This window comes from Sapajus apella, unplaced genomic scaffold (genome assembly GCF_009761245.1).
Source record: "Sapajus apella isolate SASKATOON/1434 unplaced genomic scaffold, GSC_monkey_1.0 scaffold27, whole genome shotgun sequence".
Lineage (NCBI taxonomy): Eukaryota > Metazoa > Chordata > Mammalia > Primates > Cebidae > Sapajus > Sapajus apella.
The window spans coordinates 20,694,316-20,717,451 of record NW_022436967.1 but is presented as its reverse complement, the minus strand read 5'-3'; the positions used below and the strand labels follow the sequence as shown (position 1 = coordinate 20,717,451).

Genomic DNA, 23,136 nt, shown 5'->3' with positions numbered 1-23,136 from the left:
AATCAAAAACAAAAGGAGTTTGGGTAAAGGAAGAAAGTTTGGGTTGAAATAATTTACATAAATTAGAATTAAGAGAATTAAGGTTAAAGAGATCTTGAGCTCTGTCATCATTAACTTCTGTGTGAAAGAGTAAAGAAAAAGTGAGAAAGTAAGGTAAATAAAGAGATGACTGAAAATATGAAAAACATCATTTGTGCTTTTTTGCTTTCTCTAAATAGTTTTTAAAATGGAGAAACAAGAGCAAATAGACCTAGAGATAAATATTCTCAGGTGAGAGTTTTCATCAAAGGTTTAGACTTTGTCAGAAGGCAGATGGATAGGGGTAAATGATTTACAGTACAGAGAAAGCTGAGACTTAAGTCCCCATTGAGGAGGATGTCCAGAGGAACCAGGCTTTTGGGCTACAGAAATCTTTCTGAAAGGTTCAGAATTTGAGGAACAGAAGTCCTGGGAGTAGGAGATGTGGAGACCAGCCTCAGCTTAAAGTCAACATAAAGGTTAGGTTGCCTAGATTCCATCTCTCACCCAACAAAGACAACTAAAATATTCCTTTCCAACCAAGTAAGAGATCAGTGATTTATTCCCCCAGCAAAATAAAGCAGCAAGTTCCAAGTCTCAGAAACACTAGAGGAGAAATGTAAACCAAAGCCACAAAGTGATTTCAGCACACATCAGTTAGAACACCTAAAATTAAAATGATTGACAATACCAAGTATTGGTGAGGAAACTGAAACTGAAATTTCAGCACTTTACATGCTGAAAATGTAAATGTACAACCACCTTGGTAAGCAGTTTAATAGTTTCCTATATATTTAAACACATATCTGTCTTTTGATCCAGTAATTCTACTCCTAAATATTTACCTAAGAGAAGTGAAAACATATATTCACTCAAACATTTGTATAAGAATATTTATAACAGCTTTACTCATAATAGCCTAAACTGGAAACAACTCAAATGTCCAACAGCAATTGAATTGATAAACAAATTATGATTTAACAATATAATGTAATGTTACTTAGTAATAGAAAGGAGTAGGTTACTCACACAACAGCATGGATGAATCTCAAAATTACTTTGTTGAAAAAAATACAGCAAACACAAAATGGTATATATTACATGATTTCATTTATATGAATACCCAGAAAAAGCAAGACATCTATAGAGACAAAAAGTAGATATTTGGGGTTGCCTCTGGCAGGATTTGAGATGGAGATTGACTACAGATTGGCATTAAAGAACATTTTGTGGTAATTAAATATTGATTGTGTTGGTGGTTATATAAACATACATGTTTGTCACAAAGACCAAGCTGTGCTTAAAATAGGTGCATTTTATTATCCATAAATAATACTTTTGGAATGTTGATTTTTTAAAAAATTGATCAGAGTAAGTCACAGTGTGTATTGTTTTACTTAACATTTATATATTCGCTTTGTAACAAAGAAGATGGAAATGCATTTGAAGATTTAAGAAAAGATTCTACTGGATTAATAAAACATGTTGATATGAGCAAAAGAAGTAAAAACTGATGAAGCATCATTCTGGAGTTGATGGGAAGGTTCAAAATTATAGGTAGAGGGACTAGCCCTGTAATAGTAACCACCATAGTAACCATTCACTTTGTTAAAGACTCTGTTAAAGACTTACATTATCTCAATTCATCATCACAATAATCTTATGATACAGGCAGTATAATTCCCAGTTTACAAACATGGCATTCATAAAGATTAATAGTATCCTAAGATAGCACGGCTACTCAGTGATAAAACTGGGATTTCAGTTAATGTCTTACAGCATTTATTTTAGAAAACTTGTAATTGTAAACTCTTGTCTCTTTGAAATGCACATAAACCTTTTCTAAAGCTAAATAAACTTGTCAGCTTTAGGACCCAGGAATGTCTTTCTCAAGGACCCAGGAACCATGTTTTTGAAATGTAATCCTCAAGGAAGACAGGAACCCTAGTTCTCACCTTCAGGGGGTGGGGAGGGGTAGGAGCCTAAGTTTACTGAGTATCTTGCTCCAATCTTCAAAGGTGCCTCTTGTCATAAAGATATGACAAGTTTATTTTTCCTTTGGATAAAACCAATTTGTGAGCACATATGTTCCCCCCAGTTGGGAGGTGAATTTAAGATAAACTATGTGTGATAAATGGTGCTGCCCAGTCCTCTTAATTGTGGACTAATTATTGTTTGTATTGAGAAAAAATATATATAATTGTGGACTAAGTGTTATTTGTCTTGAGAAAAAATACATATAAATAATGGCCTGTATCGGCTTAGTTATACAAAACACAGATATTTTTTCTGTCTCCAACCTCTTTGTCAATTGCTCATGATGTTTCTCACGCTCCGGTTTAACATTTATTCAATAATAAAATTGTTTCTCTTCTACCTTTGTAGAGAGCTTTTCTGGGTTAGGAAGAGATTTTGGTTTTAATTATGTACCCCTAACAAAGATTCATAGCTAATTCCATGTTTTTCACAACTAAAATCTAAAAGCTAGTTTTCAAAATTTATTTATGGTTTTCCTGAATTTCTAGTTAGCTAAAGCAAGCACTACAAGTTAAACTTACTCCTCCAGAGCAATGGAGAAAAGATGGAATGCATTTTTTAAGTGAAATGTTTGACATTTCTCCTCATTCTATAGAAATCAGATGATACATAAGCCTGCAACTCACTGCCTGGCATTTATCTGACATACCTTCAATACCCACACTCATTATCCTAGTGCTATTTGTACCAAATGTTTAAGTACCATTCACTTTTCCTTAATTTCTCCCTTAAATGTCAACACAATAAAGAAGGAACCTACACAATCCATTAAAGAACAAAGCTATGTAAAACATTGCTAATAAGTTTCCTGATATCTGCAATCAGCTGCTTCCTTGCCGCTAACTCATTTGGTATGTAGATTATATCTTTCTCATGATGAATTAACAGCTTTTACAAGTGAATGGGCAGACAAGTAAAGCTAAATTGGCTAATACACACATACACCATTAGAAAAGTCAATGTATTTTGTGCAGTGAAGAGATTCCTTTACAATTCAAAGTAACAAACTAAATTATACATATTAACGTAATGCAATATTTGTTATTGGATTGTCATCCATTTAAACATGCAAGACTTACACTTTCTCAATGCTCCGTTTCTAAAAAAACTCTGCCATATTAGCTCAATTCAATTAAACAGGCCATCAGCTGTACCTTTAATAAACATGTTTGGTTTCTCTATTACAGAGTGACATGTACTGACATTATAATGATTATCAGGGGCTAGGTATGGGGGCTCACACCTGTAATCCAAGCACTTTGGGAGGCTGAGGTGGGTGGATTATCTGAGGTAAGAAATTCAAAACCAGCCTGGCCAACATGGTGAAACCCTGTCTCTACTAAAAACACAAAAATTAGCTGGGTATGGTGGTGGGTGCCTATAATCCCAGCTACTTGGGAGGCTGAGGCAGGAGAATCACTTGAACCCAGGAGGCAGAGGTTGCAGTGAACTAAGATTGTCCCACTGCTCTCCAGTATGGGTGACAGAGAGAGACTCCATCAAAAAAGAAGAAGAAGAAAGAAGAAGAAGAAGGAGAAGGAGAAGCAGTAGTAGCGGTGGAGAAAAAAAGCTTATCACGGAACCACAGAAATATGACATTATTTCTAAGTCCAAAATCTAACTTTTGTTCAGGTCCCAAGAAATAACTCTTAGGTTTGGGTTTATATCAGTAACATCTGACAATAGGAAACAAGAAATGCACATAAAATATTTGGCCCAGGTAATTATACCTGAACATTAGCAGTTGTCATTCTACCTGCACAGGAAGAACTTGCATTACTGAGTTGACATCACCAGTCTTTCTAGCAACATAAAATCAGTAACCTCATGGGTCAGTTAGAACCTACTCAACATTGTATTTCCTATAGAAAAGAGAGGCTAAGCCAAAATATATGACAGCTCTGTGCGAGCTTTACACATTATTAAAATACACGATTCCTCTCCTTTCACACTGTGAAGGATGAGAGAGATGCGGAGTTGTCAGACATTTGGGACTCAGCCATTCATTAAACAAGAAGTGTTATATCAAATCAGTGTTTTGCCTGCCTGAAATGACCTAGAGTCTAAACAATCTCCCAGGAATGTGATAGCCATCACTTCCCTATATCTATTTAACATGAAATTTCAATAATTATTATCATAACTATTATCTGCACTCAGGACTTTCCTGTCTCGTGTGTGTGTATGTGTCTGTGTGTGTGTCTGTGTCTGTGTTTTTCATTCCTTGTGTTTGAAAGTTCACTTTCAAAATTTGCAAGAAAACTGCTCCACATCGCAGCAAAGATAAAGCATTGTATTTGTTTTAAAAGAAAAAACACTATAGAAAGCAGAATATCTTTGGTGAAGAAATACCTCGTTGTTTTTGCTATTGATTCATTAGTCATTTACTTGGATTTCCAAGAACAAACGAGTGGATGCCCTCTACTAAGAAAAAAAAAAAGATGGTGGCAAAGCTACCTGTCATATAGTCATGACATGGGCAAAGACTGACAATGAAAAATGCACTTTGTAAAATTAAGATATGAACTGCATATTTCCAATTGTGCTTTCTTCTGGTATATCTTCAAAATATGTATTTTTAAATTCATAGCCAAACATAAGCATGTTAAAACTAAATCTTCCTTTTAGTACACAAAAATCTAATATACTATTGGAAAAAAAAAAAAACAAAACAATCAGGCTAACATAATCACTACTTTTTTTCCTCCACTAGTAGTGATAGAGGTAGGAGGCAGAGAAATTCAAGATAGACAGGGGTTGGTCCCCAGCAAAACCCAGCCTTCAAGCCAAAAAGCCTGAAACCCACAGCCCAAAAGTGAGAACTTCCATCCCTGTGTGCCCACTCTCTCCCAATTGCTTCTTTTGTCTTTTTACCAATGAAATGTTGCATTTTCCAAAACTGCCTATGGCCCACCCTGCCCCCTAATCCTGTGCCTATAAAGACTTCAGACTCAGCTGATAGAAAAGAGAAGTTACTGGATGTTGGGGAGAGGTGACTTGACTTCAGGGATGGCAGCTAGATGTTGAAAAGAGGCAACTTGACTTTGGAAGAGAAAGGCAGAGAGGAGGCTTGACCTCAGAAGAGAGTGACCCTGGACACTTAGGACTTTCCTTCCCATCTCTTTTCTAGCTCCCCTCTCTGCTGAGAGCTGCTTTCATTTCTCAATAAAATTATCCTCATTTACCATCCTTCAATTTATCTGCATGACTTCATTCCTCCTGGTCACCAAATAAGAATTCAAGATGCACCAAGTGTGAATACCCAATGAAGCTGTCACACAGGCCCTTTGCCCTTGCTGGAAGAGGGCAACCTCCCCATGTGATGAGAAAAGGGCACCCTGAGATGATAACACACTGCTATCCATGGGCAGTGGAGCTAACGGAGCATTGCAACATGCCCCCTGGGGCCTTGGGGTCACAGGCACCCCCACCTGGATGATGCCGCAGGGCCTGCACAGAGTGTGCTCCTGCTGGCGCTGAAGCTGCTGGCCGGTTCTTGCACTCATTCGCTCTGTTTCCCAGACGCGTTTACCTGCACCCTCCAGTCCATGAGGAGTTGAGTAGGGCAGGCTGAGGAAATGGGGCATCCCTGCCATAAGTCCCACAAAGGGGTCAAGAAAACATCCTGTGTCAATAGGAATTATTCATTTTTTTTCACCATTTCAATGAGTAAAAAACAGGATTTCTAACGGTCGTTTTATATGTTCAACAACTTCACAGCAAGAACGAAAGACCCATTGGGTCAACAACTTTTGGCTGTTTTCAAAGAGGGAAGGTGGGGTTGTAGTGGAAGAATTACTGCCATGGCCTTCTCAGTGGCCTCCCTGTCACACCTCCCTGACATGTCACCATTAGTGATTCATGTGGGGCCACAAAAACCTTTATGCATAAAACTATGCATGATCTTGCCAAGGAGACAAGAGTCCCAATGATTCTTTGCCTCTCATGTGAAAGTCAGCATGCATTCAGTGTGGAAATGGGGGAATTACGTCTATGCAGCTATTTTTCATCTAACAGTCGTCGAAAAACTATGACATGTAAAGATGTTCATAGTCATTTCTGGACAACTAGAAAAGAAAGGTAAAGAAAACTATTATGATATGATATGAGAGGTAATAGATATAATACAGGTATACAGGAAGCAGACCTTCTCAGAAACCACGATTTTTAGTAACTAGTCTCCATGCTGGACTCTGCTTTGATCCAAACAAGTATTTGGAGTGTAGCAAATTTAACTATCCTAGGTTCCATTACCAAACGGTCTCCTTAAGAATGTGATTTCATAAAAGGCTGTATCCATCTTTCTGCCAAAAGTCATTGCCTGCATGCAAATGTAGTCACACCCTATTTACCACAAAAATATCATCAGAAATATAACACTAAAAATGTCATCCTGATGTTGCATATTTACTTCCATTAACACTTTCCATTTCAATTTTTTTTCAACCTCAACCCAGGCTAATTCAAGCTGTGATCATCTAGGTTCTTACATCAGCAACATCTGTCACCAAAAATAAATATTCTGCAATCAAAACTTAACTGGCCTAGCAATTTGTTGGTGATGCATGAGGCAGAACAGAATTCAGCTTCATTCTTCCTCAGCTAAATTGACTTTCCAGCACTATGGTAGGAAAGATTTATGTGTTAGTAAATTAAGCAGAGCTGGCCCAGAGAAAACAAAAGATAGAAATACATGCAAGTCCACAGTATTCTTTAATATTCAATTTCGCTCCTACACAATGTAATATGCTTTAATAATTTGGGAAACAGATAAAAGAAGAGACAATGCTCCTACTTAAAATGGAATTTGAATTTCAGATGTAAACTCTTTAACAGCTTAACATGTGATTTGTCATCTTATTAAATCAAGAAAGAACTGAATATTCTTACAAAATGGTGGTAAGCATTAGTCATTATAAAATCTCTAGTATATTTTCCTCCCTCTAAATAAATAATGCTTTCTGCTCCTGTTGCATCATTTCAGTTTACAAAGCAGTGTTATACGTATCACTTCATTCAGTCTTTAAAACAACACTTTTCAGACAGTGGCTCTGGAATTATCATTCTTATTAAACAGATGGAAAACTGCAGTCTCGAAGTTAAATTGAGATAACAAACCTAAGCACATGCAACAAGAGCCTGGAGAAAAGTTAACACTCTCTCCTCTTCTACCACATACAGTTGATTCTTGTTATTCATGGTAACTATGTGTGTCATGGTTATATAAAGTCACAATGAGCACTGAATTAATGAATACTGAACCATTGTTTCTACGGGAAATGTGGAGTTAGGTTCCTATAACCCTGTGATCATATTTTAATTCAACTGACCAATATATAATTTTGCTTTATGCATATTTCTGTTTAAAATCACATTCAGTACATATTGTTGATTCAGTAACATTGAACGTATGGCCAACAGCACCATAATTAATGCCTGAATGAAATTTATCTAGCACACCTACATTCTCCACAGGGCATGTCCCAGTCTTTTGCACTTAGAAACACTTGAGAGCACTTCGGAACTATGCTTTGGGACCATTAAACAACAAAATGACCAAGAAAATGCAACACATACACACACACAAAATAAACCACCAAAAAACTCACTTGTTAAATTATAGGGGAACAGAAACAGGAAGGCAAAATGTCTCTTTGTTTACCTTCAGCTGGAAACCTGTGCTTTAAGTGACTCAAATTTTTTGCCACTCTCTCTATATACATCCATGTCTGCAAATAACCAAGCATTGATTTTGGGGTTACAAATAAATTTCAGTGAGTAGGTAAATACACAATATACGGTTGATCTTCATTATCTTTGGAAGACAGATATTATATATATCTTCTGAAGATGTTTATATATTCATCTTAAATGACAAATTTAGAAAAAAATAAAATACACATATACATCTTTGATAATTAAGCAAAATATATACCAACGAATTTTCCTAGAGGGTTACAGTTGGTGTAGAGATGCTTCAATGATTGTGAATCAAAAAGTCAGTCATCAGCCTCTAACTCGCCTTCTGCTGATCAAGGGCTATGACTTTGACACTGAGGTGATTTTGTTCATTTCTGCAACTGGAACTATGTATTTGCTAAATGCCTTTTTGAATCAAAATGAATTCAGAGGTAGGAACTACAAGAAAAAATCTCACTTTCTGCTCCACTAATGTAATTTCCACTTTAGGAACAATAGTAGCCTACTTATTGACCATGCTTTAGAAATCACACTTCCTGGAAATTTGAAAAGACATAAATAACAAAGAACTAAGAAGAAACATGCCACTTTCAGTGAAACTGTTGCTTGGGAAAATAGAATTACACTAACCATGAAAAGTGAGACCTCAAAGGTGGGAAATTTTCTTTACCACCCCTGTCTCCAAAGACCTCCAAGGAAGCTACAGAGAAAAGTATAATCGCTGAATCTGGTATCTATTATGTCAAGAAAATGAAGAAATCCACCAGGAAATCATCTTACAAAATCACAAGAACTGTAGTCTAAATAGATATTTAACAGCAGAAATCAAATGGGAATGTATTCATGTGGAATGGTGCTGGAATGGTCAAAAATCAACCAATAATCCTTGGGGTAATAAGGAAACAAGTCACTGTGACCAGTGTTGTCAGGATCGATTTAAGACTTTGGCAGCATAACGCATTCTATTTAAATACATTTTTTCCATAATTGTCTATACCTATAATTTTCATAATTGTCTCAGACCTATAACTTTCATAATAAATATTAAATACAAGAAAAAATAAAAATTATGTTGAGATGGTTTGCATTTTATGTTAATACCTTGGATAGTAAATATGTGTTAAAAATAAAAAAGTTCATCTATTATTTTCAGGGACCTCAAAAGCAAAAAATAAATAGGTTTTCAAAAGAACAAATAAATACACAGGTTTTGTAGTTAATCACATACATGAGATTACACAGGACACAATAGACAGCTGAGTGTTCAGATGATTTTTAAATAAATGTTCTCATTTCAGTACAAGTAAAATAAAGAGAACATTGATCAATGTTTGACATTCAAGATTTTTCTTTATTAAAACATCACCAAGTTACTATTTCCCTATCTGGAGTATATAAATAGAAATCCTTCCATGAGCTTTAAGAATTTTTCTATTACCAAAACTTAGAAAAAATCTGTATAAACTCTCAAATTGTTTCTCAAAATTATTATTTTGGAAACAAAGTTCTTGTGATTTTCTTAGGAATAACGACAGAGAACATTACAGATAGAAAAGTCATTGAAATTACAACTCAAAAGTTTAGAATTGAAGGTTCACTTTTTGAAAGCTAATGTGAAAGAAACTTACTGCTAGACTGAAGAGCAAAGACTTCTAAAACAAAAAAACAATATTTAATGTATCTTTTCTAAATGACCAAGTGAAAACTATGTATCAGGTTGTTGCAAGAGTAATTGCATTTTTTCACATTAAAAGTAATAGCAAAAAGTGCAATTACTTTTGTACCGACCTAATATAAACTAAGCAAAATGAAATCTAATTATACAGGTTCCAGGATAGATCACTCTTTATTGAACACTTGACTGTCAACTACTATGCAGAGAATCTTATAGACTATAGGTATAGATTATAGATTATTTCAACCGAAAGGCAGAGACATTACATTGTGATTAAAAAAAAAAGAAAGAAAGAAACATGTATTTTCCCTTAGCTATAAGACAGCAAAAAGAAATTCTAGCAGAAATCAGTCACCATGTTCAATGAAATTAATGCAAGAATATTTAAAGACAATCTCCACCTTTACTTCATTTTTCCTTCAGCCTGCAAAATGAACAATGTCTACATTTTCAGGAAATGTCTTGAAATTTTGCCAAATTACCTCATCCCTTATACTTCTCATATGATCCCTTTTATTCTCTAGACCTCTCTTTAGTATCATCTACTGCTAGAAACAAACAACTTAAAAACATGTTTTTTTACAACTCTATTCTTCATTAAATGTGGGTTAACTAGTTTCAGCAAATCAATGACAACCGCGGTCTGTTCCTATTTCACTATCTGTGCTTCAACAATCAGGGACACTATGGGCAAGTTAGAAAGTTATATGCTTAGCCTTGCATTCAACATACTTCAGAAAGCTCACGAAACACAGTACTAATTAACAGTCAGGAGTCCTGCGACCCTGAAAATACACAATATGGTACCGGAACTGAAACAGGAAAGTTCCCTTATTCCCCTCACAGGGCCTGTGATGGGGTGTGGCTCACTTTTTTGGTGCTCCACTGCTAATACCCATAGCAGGAGCATCCAAACAGGCAGCTCACGGGGAGTGCCTACCACAGAGCAATGTCTAGGGCTGAGTGTTCACAGCTCCCAAAGCCCTAGCCTGCGTGTGCTGCTGTGCACTCTTTCAGCTTTGTCGTCTGCAAGTGGCATGTGTTAATCAGTTCAGTTAGATCCTCTGCCTTATTGCAAGGACAGAGGGCTTTCTGTATCCTGGGTCCTTGCCTTAGTTTACTAGAAAAATAGGATCACACATGGACCTCGAGAATGAGTGTACAGTTTTACTGAATGGTGGAAGTAGCTCTCAGCAGATGGATGGCAAGCCAGAAGGGAAATGGAGTGGGAAGGTGGTCTTCCCCTACAGTTGGGCCACCCAGTGACCGGGCTCTTCTCTGACCACCCTTGGTCAAACTTCACCTCGTGTCACTGAAGATGCCTGCCAGTGTCTGCTGGTGTCTGTCAGTGTGTTCTTCTGCCAGTGTGTTCCTCTCGACATCCAGCCATTTGTGTCTGTGCCCACTAAGGTTTCGACATTTTTACAGGCACAGGATGGAGGCATGGCAGGCCAGGGTTGTCTTGGAAAATGCAACATTTGGGCATGAAAACTGAAGTGCCTGTCCTCACCTAGCACTGTGGGCACAGGCCCTCACCAGGGTCCCCACCCTTCTCCTCCCAGCACTTCCCTGCTCCTCTCCCATGTCATTTCCCTCCTCTGAAGAGGTACATCTAACGTCCATTAAAATATGGATGATGACCTATTTTAGCTGCTTCCTGCTAACAGGGGCACTGTTTTGGGGAAAATGGCAGTCAGATTCCTCCCAGAGGTCTATCTAGGGCTTCCTGATAAATGAGAGCCATCATCTGAGGCTCCAGTTGCCTAACCGTTTGGAGTTTGGTGGCTTCTAGGCATGAGAGAAAAAGAACAAGTTTTATAAGGTTAAGTATGCAGGGTTTAAATATGTGTATTGTACAAGGAAAGAATTTAGTGCCAAAGATTACAGAGATAAGAAGTGAAATATACTAACAACATTGTACCCAGAGCTGTTTCACCCTGGTGAAAGAAATTAAACTTTGTATGGGAGCAGTTAAACTTTAGAAGAGCTGCAGATATGTTCTTGGCATATCTGTAGCAGTTAGCAGGTGTACCATGGAAGTTCTGGGGTTTATGACCTTGGGTGGTGGCCATGAAAGCTTTTGCCTCTTTCTCTATTATAAAAGACACCGCCTTCAGGAGGTCCTCTAATGTACTGTCTGTCCCAGGGTCTGTTTTTGTAGCTTTCCTCCTGATATCAGGAGCTGCCTGAATAATAAATCCATCCTTTGGGATTAGCTTTCCCTGAACTGAATCAGGAGATAGAGGTGTGCTTTACCAAGGCCTCTCTTTGCCTCTCCAGGAAGGAAGTGTGATTTCCATCAAATCCCTGGTCAATCATGGACAACTTAGTATAATTGAGAGACTTGGTCTTAGTCATACCTAAGCCCTCCACTATGCACACCTGAAAGTGTCTCCTTTTCCAGTCTCCCATCTCATCACTGAGATCCCATTTAGGGGCCTTGACTGGTGCTGCTTCTCTTCCAGTTGGTTACTGTTCATTCCCTTCTCTGATGCTATATATGGTGCAAAGCACATCATCAAATCTCTCTGCTGCTTACCTGCTTCTCATGTCTGTCAGGGTCTAATTCAAAAGTAACACAACATCTCTCCAGGAGAGTTCAAATATTTGGGTGAGATTCTGTAAAACCTATGTATAACTATCAGAGTCACCTGAAAACTTGCCAAGATCCCCCTTAATTTGCTTTAATTCCTGTAGGGAGAAGGGGACCTGGACCTTACTGGGCCCAAATTCACTGGGCATTTGTTGAAGAGGCAAGAGTGAGACTGGGGCTTGCTTAGGGTGAGGATTTTTAGGAGGGGGTAAGTGAGAGCTGAATAGGGAGGTTGAGGTGGACCCAGAGGAGCTGGGCTTGAGAGCTGGTTCCTCTGCTGGGAGTACCTCCAGAACTCTTTAATTCCCTGGACTTACCCCTTGCAGCCTTCCCTGAGATGGCAAACAGGAGGGCTGGATCAATTCTACACTGTTAGCAAAGGTCTGGATTGCCTTGCAATGTATAGAAAGCCTGCACATTTGGGGCCTCAGATCATCTGTCCTCACATCTGCAGAAAAGTTCCAACTGACAGATGATATTGAAATGAATGGTTCCTTCCTGAGGACAAGTTAGTCCCTGCTGTAAATCATAATTTGGCCAAACCTTTGTGCAGAGGACTATGAATCATTTTTCCTCCAGATTCTGAGAGTCAAAGCAGTCCCAATAGTTCAGGATACACGCCAGAGGAGTCTAAGCTAGGGGTGGTGACAAGAGCCAGTTACCCATTCTGAAAGACAGGGAATAGAGGCGTCCCTCATTCCTTTCCTTCTTTGAGTGAAAACTCAGTGTATGATGAAGACAGAAAGCAAAGTAAGCATCCTCCCTTCCCTTCCACCTCTTATCCCTGAGTTCCTGGAGACCTTGACAGGTGCCAGCCATAGGTACCAATGAGGTATGTGCCCATGAAGCAGGGAAAATCTAGAGATATTTTTATAGAAATTAACCACTGTCACCTATAGTTCCATTTTTTCCTGCTATTGACAACCTTTCAGTTCCCTGGGCCTGTTTATGCCATGGAGTTTGGGGTTTAGTTGGGAGAAACTTGTCCTGCCCATTTACATTACGCCTATTGCCTGGCTTTGGATCCCTCAGACCTGGTTTTGCTTTCTAGGGCCTCAGCCTAAAGCTTGGAATCATGTTTGGGACTGAAAAGATATTTCAGAGGCTGTATCTGTTTAGAGTATGAAAAATTTGCCCTGCCAAATGTGCAGTTATCAGCCAAAAGGGGCTGTTCCTCCATTAGTTTCCCTATCAGAAACAGCGCTGGGAGAGGGGAATCTTCTCACTTAGAAAAAGAAATAAGAGAAACAGTTAAAGAAGCAAAAAGAAAGGTCCTAGAGGAAGAACTCCTTATTCAATGCAAGTGGGCCACTTTAATCCCTGTGTCCTTCCCCCAGTTCAGACCAGGTTGAACTCCTCAGCCACAGTAGAAATGTTCTGTTGGCGTGGCTGGTGCAAAGTGCCCTGTGGGGTCTTGGCTACCACCGTGGTTTTCTCCTGCCCCTTCCACCACTTGTGGCTGTGGACATGCTCAGGCACCTGAGCTGGGAGGGGAAAAGGGAAGGGGAACTGCCTTAAAGTGCATGGGTCTGCAGCTGTTGGAGTGGAGGTGAAGATGACCCCTCTAGGAACAATTAGTCTGATTTGCACCTTTAGTGGCTGAGCCAAAAACTCATTTTACTTAGTAACATTGCTGCAGCCTATAGCAAAACTGTTAACTTTATGAAGGAAGAGGTAAGAGCCATTTCAAACCATGAGTGAGAGAAAAGAATCAAAGTCTGGGGATTTCGACCAGCTCAGTTAGGGCTGTTTAAAACTCCGTGAAGGTAAATAGAGCCTCTTGCCTGCAGGAAAGAGAGAAAGATGGCAGGGTTTTGGAAAAGAGACAGATCTGACAGTTTTGTATTCACACTCACCTTCCAGGATACCAGATGATCCCCCAATTGAAACAGGATTTATTAAAATCACATTCACCACTTTGGAACACCAGCCTGGGACCCATGGTAAAACCCCATCTCTATTAAAAAAAAAATACCAAAATTTCAGCCAGGCGTGGTGGCAGGTGCTGATATTCTCAGCTACTCAGGAGGTGGAAGCGAGAGAATCACCCGAGCCCAGGAAGTTGAGGATGCAGTGAGCCATGGTCACCCCACTGCATTCCAGCCTGGGCAACAGAAGAGATTCTGTCTCAAAAATGAATGAATGAATGAATGAATGAATGAATGAATGAATGAATAAAAGGAATGGAAAAAAAGACACATTAACCTCTTACTTGCCTCATGCTTAATTGAGAACAATCTATAAAGTGTGAGACACAGAGTCTAGAACATGGTATATATGTAATAATGCTTATGGCCAGCCTGTGCACCCAGGTGAGAGACAGGAGACACCTCTCTCTTCCTTTTTCTTTATCTTGTTCTGTTCCTCTTTTCTGTACGTTTATGTCTAGATAACATCTTTTCCAGAACTAGTACCACACTCAACTCTGCAAAGCCTTCCCATGGTCTCCAAGTCACCTTGCACTACTTAATACCTCAAGCATTTACATGGTTTATACCTGATTGTGTAGTTTGTGCCACATATTTCTTTATGGCTAAGTATCTTATTGCCAAATGAACTTGTAAGTCTTTTGAAGACAGAAACTATAGGTTCATTGCTTTCTATAATATCTGTATTTAACTGGTTTATGTACACATAAAGACACATATGCATACACACACAATGCTTACTCAAAAAATATCATACTATCTTATTATTCTGTTTCTGTAACTAATGGACAGAGGTGATGGACAGAAGACAAGTTATAGATGTAAACTCGGCTTTACTGGAGTAAATGTGGTTACACATAATACACATCAAAAAACTGGGAGCGTTACCTCCTGAAGATCAAAAAAGAGGAAGTGGGTTCGAGCTATAACAAAGAAGATATTTGTCACTTTCCTGAGGGTAGCGTGCAAATACAGTTGCTCCTTGAACAACAGGGGTTTGAACTGCCTGGTCTACTTTTACATGGATTTTCTTTTCAACCAAACTGGATCAAAAATGTACATACTGGATCAAGATATGCAAAACCCACCTATAGGGAGGGCTGACTTTTTATATACATAGCTTCCACAGGACCAACTTTGAGACTTGAATATGTGTTGGTTTTGGTACATGTGGAGGTCCTGGGCTAATCCCCAAGTATACAGAGGGATGACTGGGATTCTTACGTGATTTGAAACGACTGTACTGTACTTGAGTAGTTTGATTATCTCCTCCATCAAAGGTGGAGGAGTTGGTCAATTTGATATGCCAATAAAAATTGTTACAAGCTAAATATTTTAATGCAAAAATATTACATCCTTTTACCAATATATTGAATGGAGATTTGTCAATACGTCAGTGGAGACACTCTCCTCTGTTGATTTCTGTTGGTACTAGATTCTCAAATGATTGATTTCTAAGTCAGAAAAACTAAATGGCTTTAAAAGTTCTACCACAGTTAAAAGAATCTACAAAATTTTTGTTTCTAGGCACATTATTTGATGTCCATCTCAAAATCATTTCAAAACACTAACATGAAGTCATTTTCTACATGTGTAAAACCATAAGTTATATGAAAAAAATATCTTTAAATGTGTTAAAGTTTGTTTTGCAGATGTATCTTGTTTTTAAACAAAATGTCAGTATATGATTATAAAGTTATAAAGGCAGTAGTTTAATCAAGTATAAGAATAAATCATGGACTTCAGGGCAAAATGCTATTTCATCCCATGCAAGTGGAACATAAACAGTTCCCAAAAGAGAAAACAAATATTGTAAATGTGAGGTAAAAACAAAGTCTCATGTATTCAAAGAATATAAGGAAAATTAACATTTCCTTTCTGCAGTCCCTCTTGACTGATGATGCTTCACTCTTACATGTAGAAAATCAACTCAAGAACCAAAAGAAATCGTAGTATGTTTTAAGATGAAGTATCATACATCCATTAAAATAATAATTATAATGACAATTAAAACATAAAATTATTAATAAAAATACAAAATCAAACACAACATTAATAAATATGTAAGTTAGTAAGTACATTTTGTATTAGTTTAACAAAATTGTTAAATTATGACAAAATGTCTATTTAAATAAAAGAACAATGAAAGTAAAAAGTTATGTTAGAATGACATGCCTATGGCTTAAGTTTTTAATTAAATTTTTAAAAATACTTAAATATTGTCTCCTAAAATTTAACTTAAAATAAAACTGTTTTCTAGAAATGTGTCTTATTCAAGTCTACATTTAATATAATTTTTTTCTTTTTAGAAAATTAAGTCAGTACCATTTTTAGTCTTTTGACATATCTATTCGCCAAGATTTACAAAATATGATAGATTGTTAATCACCTCAAAAGCCTGGCTTTTAATTGCTAGTCCAGTAGACTTCTCTTAGTTTTGTTTATAAGTTTCCCTGCAGCCACAGATATTATTGAACACACTGGCCTTTATTAAAGACCTGCCTTCTCTTGGTGTCTTTCTCCCTTGTTTCTTTACACCATTCCTTTTCTGCTTACCTAGTACTCTAAATCTAAACCCGCTTCATGAGTGGAAACAGATTTCAGAGATTCATCCTTTTTCCTCAGATATTTTTTCTTTATTTAAACTCTTTACTTCAGCTTTCTATATTACATCTACTGGGAGGACATACAGTTTGAATCTCCAACCACAAATGTCGCTCCTAGGTTCCAATGCTGAAATTCCAATTTTCTGCCAGATTTTTCTGGCTTATAATTCACTAGAAATCTGAATTAATGTTGCCAAGACCAGCTTTATTATATTTCCCTGAAAACAATCTTCTTATACCAACAACACATTTCTGTTACTTAACTACTATTCTACCTTTTTAACAAGTCTGAAATGTGGGAGTCATTATTCCACTTCTCTCTCCCTTATGTCCCAATCCAGTCAGACAAATATGACAACATTTACAGTTGTCCTCAACCTGGCTATTTTTACCTCCACAATTGTAATAAAATCCTCATCACCTTCTATCTAGATGAGAAGTTTTCAAAATGGTCAGCATATAATAAAAAGGATAATATGTCAATAAATTAGGAAATTTGTATTTCTATGTTTATAAATGTTTTATAATGTTTATAACATAAATAGATGAGAGAGGGAGAGAGAAATTATAAACAAACAACCCAATATGGTAGTGTGGTAGTGAATGCTCCAAATTGGTGGGTTTTTTCTTTTTCTTTTACTAGAGATAAGGTCTTGCTGTCTCACTGAGGCTGGAATCCAGTGGGGTGATCATAGCTTACTGTAGCCTCAAACTCCTGGGCTCAAGCGATCCTCCTTCCTCAGCCTCCCAACTAACTGGGACTACAGACATATGCCACTACATCCACCTAATTATTTAAATTTTTCTAGTGACAGGGTCCAACTCTGTTACTCAGGCTCGTCTTAAACTCCTGGCCTCAAGGTATCCTCCTGCCTTGCCCTCCCAAAGTGCTGGAATTACAGGCATGAGCCACCATGCCCAGTGTACTTCGAATTTTTCACATGAGAGATGCACAATCAAAAAGTTTTGAACACTCTTTCAAGAATGTTTCAACAGCCTCCTAAAGTAATTAGCTTTCCTATCTTTAGTGTCTCTCCTCTACCTCATGTACACATAACGGCCAGATAAAAGATTCTGAGGAATAACCATGGTCACCTCACTGTCTGAACAAAGCTCTTTAATGTCTTTTACTTGCCTCCACAGTGAAACACATCTCAATATCATGACCCTCAAGGCAATCACAGGCCAACCAGCCCCCTCCTCCAAACATGCATGCATGAAACATACTATTTTTCCGCCCATGATTTTTCACTTGTCATTTTCATAAGCCATCATCCCAATGAAATGTGGCCATCTATCATCACCTAAAACATACCAAGTGCCTCTATATAGGATATTTTGCCATTGTAATAGAGTATTTGTTTGAGATATCTGTAGGTCTTTGAGAATAAAGTCTATGATAATAAACCTAATAAAATCCAGGCCTCATGCAAAAGCCTTTCAAGTTGTATCTACGGAAACATGCTCCAGCAGCCAAAATTTGGTCAGAGAAATCCACTCTGCTTTCTTGTCTTTAGGAACATTAAAGGAAATTCCATTTTTAACCCATGGAAACTCCTCTTAACTTCTTCCACTAATGCCCAGTCCTCTTGTGCTCACCACTGCTCTGGAGTTCCCTGCATACCAAATCCCCAACAACCCTCCCTGCTTTAGCTCATGAAGCACGCCTTTCTCTCTCCCACTGCTCATTGTTTCTCAGCTTCTTACTATGTTGCTTCTTTATGTAAACAAAACTACATAATGGTAAGAACTTTTCCTTGTCTGATGTCCTTCCGTACTTAGCCTGGAAAAAAAATAGAACTTCTCTTAGAGGATGAGGGTCAGAAATGGAGGAAGATGTGCCTAGTCTGGGTGACGGTTTGGGGATAACGAGACAAGAGCCCTTATACAGTTATTTCTCTCCTTTACTCTCCCTCCTGATACACTTTCAGTTATGAAAACTTGTTAACTTCATAATGTTGAAATCCTATTTGTTTTTAAGATATGATCATATTTCATTGGCTCTATGATTTTTTTTTTTTTTTTTTGAGATGGAGTTTCGCTCTTGTTACCCAGGCTGGAGTGCAATGGCACAATCTCGGCTCACCGCAACCTCCGTCTCCTGGGTTCAGGCAATTCTCCTGCCTCAGCCTCCTGAGTAGCTGGCATTACAGGCACACACCACCATGCCCAGCTAATTTTTTGTATTTTTAGTAGAGACGGGGTTTCACCATGTTGACCAGGATGGTCTCGATCTCTTGACCTCGTGATCCACCCACCTCGGCCTCCCAAAGTGCTGGGATTACAGGCTTGAGCCACCGCGCCCGGCCGGCTCTATGATTTTCTATAACCAGAATTAATTTATTTCCTCCCAATACCCATTGTCTTTGACCGCTAATACATTTATGACACACAGCCTTTCATTATAGTTACCATCCTATCCCACTTTTCTTAAAACATTGGTAACTCTTGGAACTCAGGGATTAAACCCTTATCTTTAAAACCACCATAGTATCTGTCATTTGTAAACAACAGGTAAATGTTAACATACGTAAGAAACACCAAATGTTGTCATGACATTGTCTTCAGCAAAGAGCCTCTTGAACATAAACTGTTATATTTTCTTCTTTGTCTTTTGCTTTTGGAAGGGGTATTACCCAACGCTATTATTAGTAGTATTTGGTAATATTGGGCATAGTTTGCCTACTTAAAGGACATTTATCAAAAAAATACATATTGCAATATTTATTGTGGCAATACTTATGATTACTGCAAGTCAAGATAAAGAATGTTGTATCCTCAAATATACCTCTTTAGTGAGGGATGTTGATAATGGAAGAAGTTATGCATGTGTGGGAGCAAGGTGTACATGGGAAATTTTGTACCTCACACAGTTTTACTGTAAACCTAACACTGCATGAAAAAAAATGACATCTAGAAAATACTATATTCTGACTTTAAAGCTATTACTTTTAAAGAAGTACAAACTAAAAAAGAGCAGGGAATAGGTTCAGATTTTGCCATTATAATAATATAGTTGAGGTCCATATCTATCAGTAAAACATCATTTTTGCAAAAATTGTGTTACAAAAAAGAATTCTAACAGAACTTCTTTGCTTATAGTGTTGCAGAACTGCATTAATTAAATCATTCATTTATTCCAAAAATATTTGTTGATTATTTAGTACTTACCATGTCTTACATTGTAAGAACCTGCAGTAAATTATAGCTGACTGAGAAGTCTATTTTTTAAAGCATTAAAAAAATTAGTCAGTGAAACTCTTTGATAATTTAAAGTACACTATAAACATGTAATTATTCACTCACTCAAAAGTCACAATTTATTGAGCGTTGTGCGATAAGCAATTTGCTAGGCTAGATGCTGGTAATACAAAGATAAAGAAAATAGAGAGTAGATCCTAAAGGAACTCATAATCCTATGCTACAAGAGATGTATTCACAATGTTCAAAGAAAACATCAAGAAATCCCTAACTGGAGGGACGGTGAGGGGTGGGGAGTTGGGGAGAGATAGCAAGGGGAGAGATGCCAGATGTAGGTGATAGGGAGGAAGGCAGCAAATCACACTGCCACATGTGTACCTCTGCAACAATCTTGCATGTTCTTCACATGTACCCCAAAACCTAAAATGCAATAAAATTAAAAAAATAAAAAAATAAAAAGAAACCCCTAATTCTGCCCAGAGATGACAGAAGACTCACTCAGGAGTTAACCTTTAAATGGTGTCATGATTCAAAAGCAGCACCTCTCTTGGTGGTGAAATAAAAGAAAGAAATTGCAGCCCGGCGCAAGTGAATGGGCTAAAGTATAGAGGACTGAGAAAGCATGACATTCCTCATGAATAAAAAGGCTGTTAACCTGGAACAGAGCACAAACATAGGCAAATGGTAAAGACTGAACTGTGAAGGGTCTTATAGCCACTCAAGAAGTCTGATTTTTAATAAATCCTGAAAAGAATGGAGCCCTTCATGTATCTTAAGAAAATTAGTAGCATATTCACATTGACCTATATTTTAGACAAATAAAGGTCAGGGAAATGTTTAGATATCAGAATCAGCTGAACCTAGTGACAGATAATATGGTATAAGGTAAAAGACAAGAGAGAAAGAGAAGATAAAGTGAAAATTCATTTCCAAGTGTCATGCTTGGGTGACCAAGTGGTTGGTGTGCCCATTTATAGAGACAGAGAATATATCATGGTGAGATCGATAAAATATCTAATTTGTACTTGAATATTGTTTCCAAGTCTAAATCATACATGCAGTCTTAACCTGAAGATTTACATATTGGCAAGTAAAGGAAAATTAAGGCAGACTTAAGATCATAGATATGATTTAAATTGTATTCCCTCGTTCATTACTTATATTACATACTTGTATGAATTAATGAAAGATTTATTTCCTTTAACAAACTCGAACAATAAAATTGGGATTTATGTAAAGGATCGTTGTTACTATTTTGTCTTTTAAAAATGACATATTTGCCTCAGCAAGAAATTTTTTTTTGTGTTATCTTAGCGTGTTCTCTAATTATTTTAAAATAAGATTACAAGTGAGTGAAAAAAATAGATTAATATATATGTGTTAATGGATAGGACAGATATTCAGCTGATTTTCAGCAGAACAGGAGTACTCAAGGCTGTTGTGATGGGTCAGCGGTCACACTGCATGGTTGTGGATACCATGAATGTCACCACTACCTATTGCACAAACTAGGAAAGCACTGAGGATAATTAATGTGAAACCTGAGTTCAACATACACCTCAAAAGGATCAAATAGCACTCTGAAAATGAGTTAATAAATAAGAAAAGTACATAAATGTGTCTAAATGTTTTCTTTTTTCTTTTTCTTTTTTCTTCTTTTACTCTTTTTCTAAATGTTTTCTATTAAAAATTTTTTTAAATTGAGTTGTTGAAGAATTATTCATATATTCATTTATTAAAATATCAGTAAATAGAATTGCACTGTCTTTTAAGGATTTGTCTGTATTTAGTGCCCTTTGATAATTTTATTCAGTCCTCAGAATAATTACATAATCTGTATTAATTCAAACTGAAACAACAAGCTAAGGAAAAGTTAGGAAGTTTCTGTAGAGAGTCTTTTTCTAAGTATCCAAAAGCCAGACTTCATGTCTGCCTATGTAGCACTGGTAAAAATTCAACAATACTTCTAGCTGCATCACAAATATAATTCCTGGAATTTTCCTTCTTAACTATTTACATCATCACCATTTCATGTAACAAGCATTTTCAATTCCTATAAAGTCAAAAAAGAATTCTTTTTTTTTTTCCCATTTATTTAATTGCATTTTAGGTTTTGGCGTACATGTGAAGAACATGCAAGATTGTTGCATAGGTACACACGTGGCAGTGTGATTTGCTGCATTCCTCCCCATCACCTACATCTGGCATCTCTCCCTTTGCTATCTCTCCCCAGCTCCCCAACCCCCGCTGGCCCTCCCCTATTTCCCCCCAACTGACCCCAGTGTGTAGTGCTCCCCTCCCTGTGTCCATGTGTTCTCATTGTTCAACACCCGCCTATGAGTGAGAACATGTGGTGTTTGATCTTCCGCTCTTCTGTCAGTTTGCTGAGAATTCTTAAAGGAATAGCACTACTCAAAAAATTTTGACATGTAAACACCTACGGACTTTCATATTTAAAGATAAAAAATCTAAGAGAGTGTGTGTCAAGAAGGATTGCCTTAAAGCAAACCCTGAAACAAGGATTCTCATGAAAGTGATTTATAGTATTAACAAGGCAGAGTATGTGAAGTAGGATAGGGCAGGAAAGGATGAACAAGGACGTGGTCTTGGCTGGAACCTCACTTTAGCTTGACCCCGGTGGGAACTCAGGACTATATATTAAACCTGGTTGGTTGTACTTTGACACAGGGACTCAGTTCTTTGCACTCTCATATTATCCAATCACTGCTAGTGCCCATTAAAGTGACTGGTGGTATAGGTGGGTGTTACATCCAGGCACACTAGCTTTCACTTGTCCAAAGGGAGGAGTACCTTGGCCTAGTGAAAGCAAACCTGATGAGACAAAAATATCTACTGCAGAGATATATTTTTTAAATATTTTGGAGAAAGAAATATTTTGTACAAGGTCCAAGTAAGCAGTCAATAAACACACTGATGACAGCAATAAAGTGCAGAGAAGAGAAATTAAATAGAGGCATAGCTTCTCCTTTTATTGCACATTGCTTTATTATGCTTCACCAATACTGCATTTTTTACAAATTGAAGGTTTGTGGCCTCCTGTAGGTAGCAAATCTATTGGCCCATTTTTCCAACAGCATGAGCTAGCTTCATGTCTCTGTGTTACATTTTGGTAATTCTTATACTATTTAACCTTTTCATTGTTATTATATATGTTAGGGTTTTCTGTGATCAGTCATCTTTGCTGTTACTATCACAGTTGTTTTGGGGCACCATAAACTGCACTGCTACAAGGCAGTGAAATTAATCATTAAATGTTGTGTGTGTTCCAACTGCTATGCCAGCTGGCTGTTCCCTTATCTCACTCCCTCTCCCAAAGACTCCCTATTCCCTAAGACAAAACATCGTTGAAATTAGGTC

At 37.5% G+C, this 23,136-nt stretch overlaps 1 long non-coding RNA gene across 1 annotated transcript in view; it reads right to left on the bottom strand.

Annotated features, from left to right (window-relative positions):
* Positions 1 to 3,551: 3,551 nt before the first annotated feature.
* LOC116560903 overlaps positions 3,552 to 23,136 on the bottom strand; it is a 328,510-nt gene continuing 308,925 nt past the window's right edge. Inside the window, exons 2-3 of the long non-coding RNA XR_004273197.1 lie at positions 13,880 to 13,980; positions 3,552 to 12,690 (exon numbers count right to left, since the gene is read on the bottom strand). This is a non-coding gene — a long non-coding RNA (uncharacterized LOC116560903). The remainder of the gene's footprint in view (positions 12,691 to 13,879; positions 13,981 to 23,136) is intronic.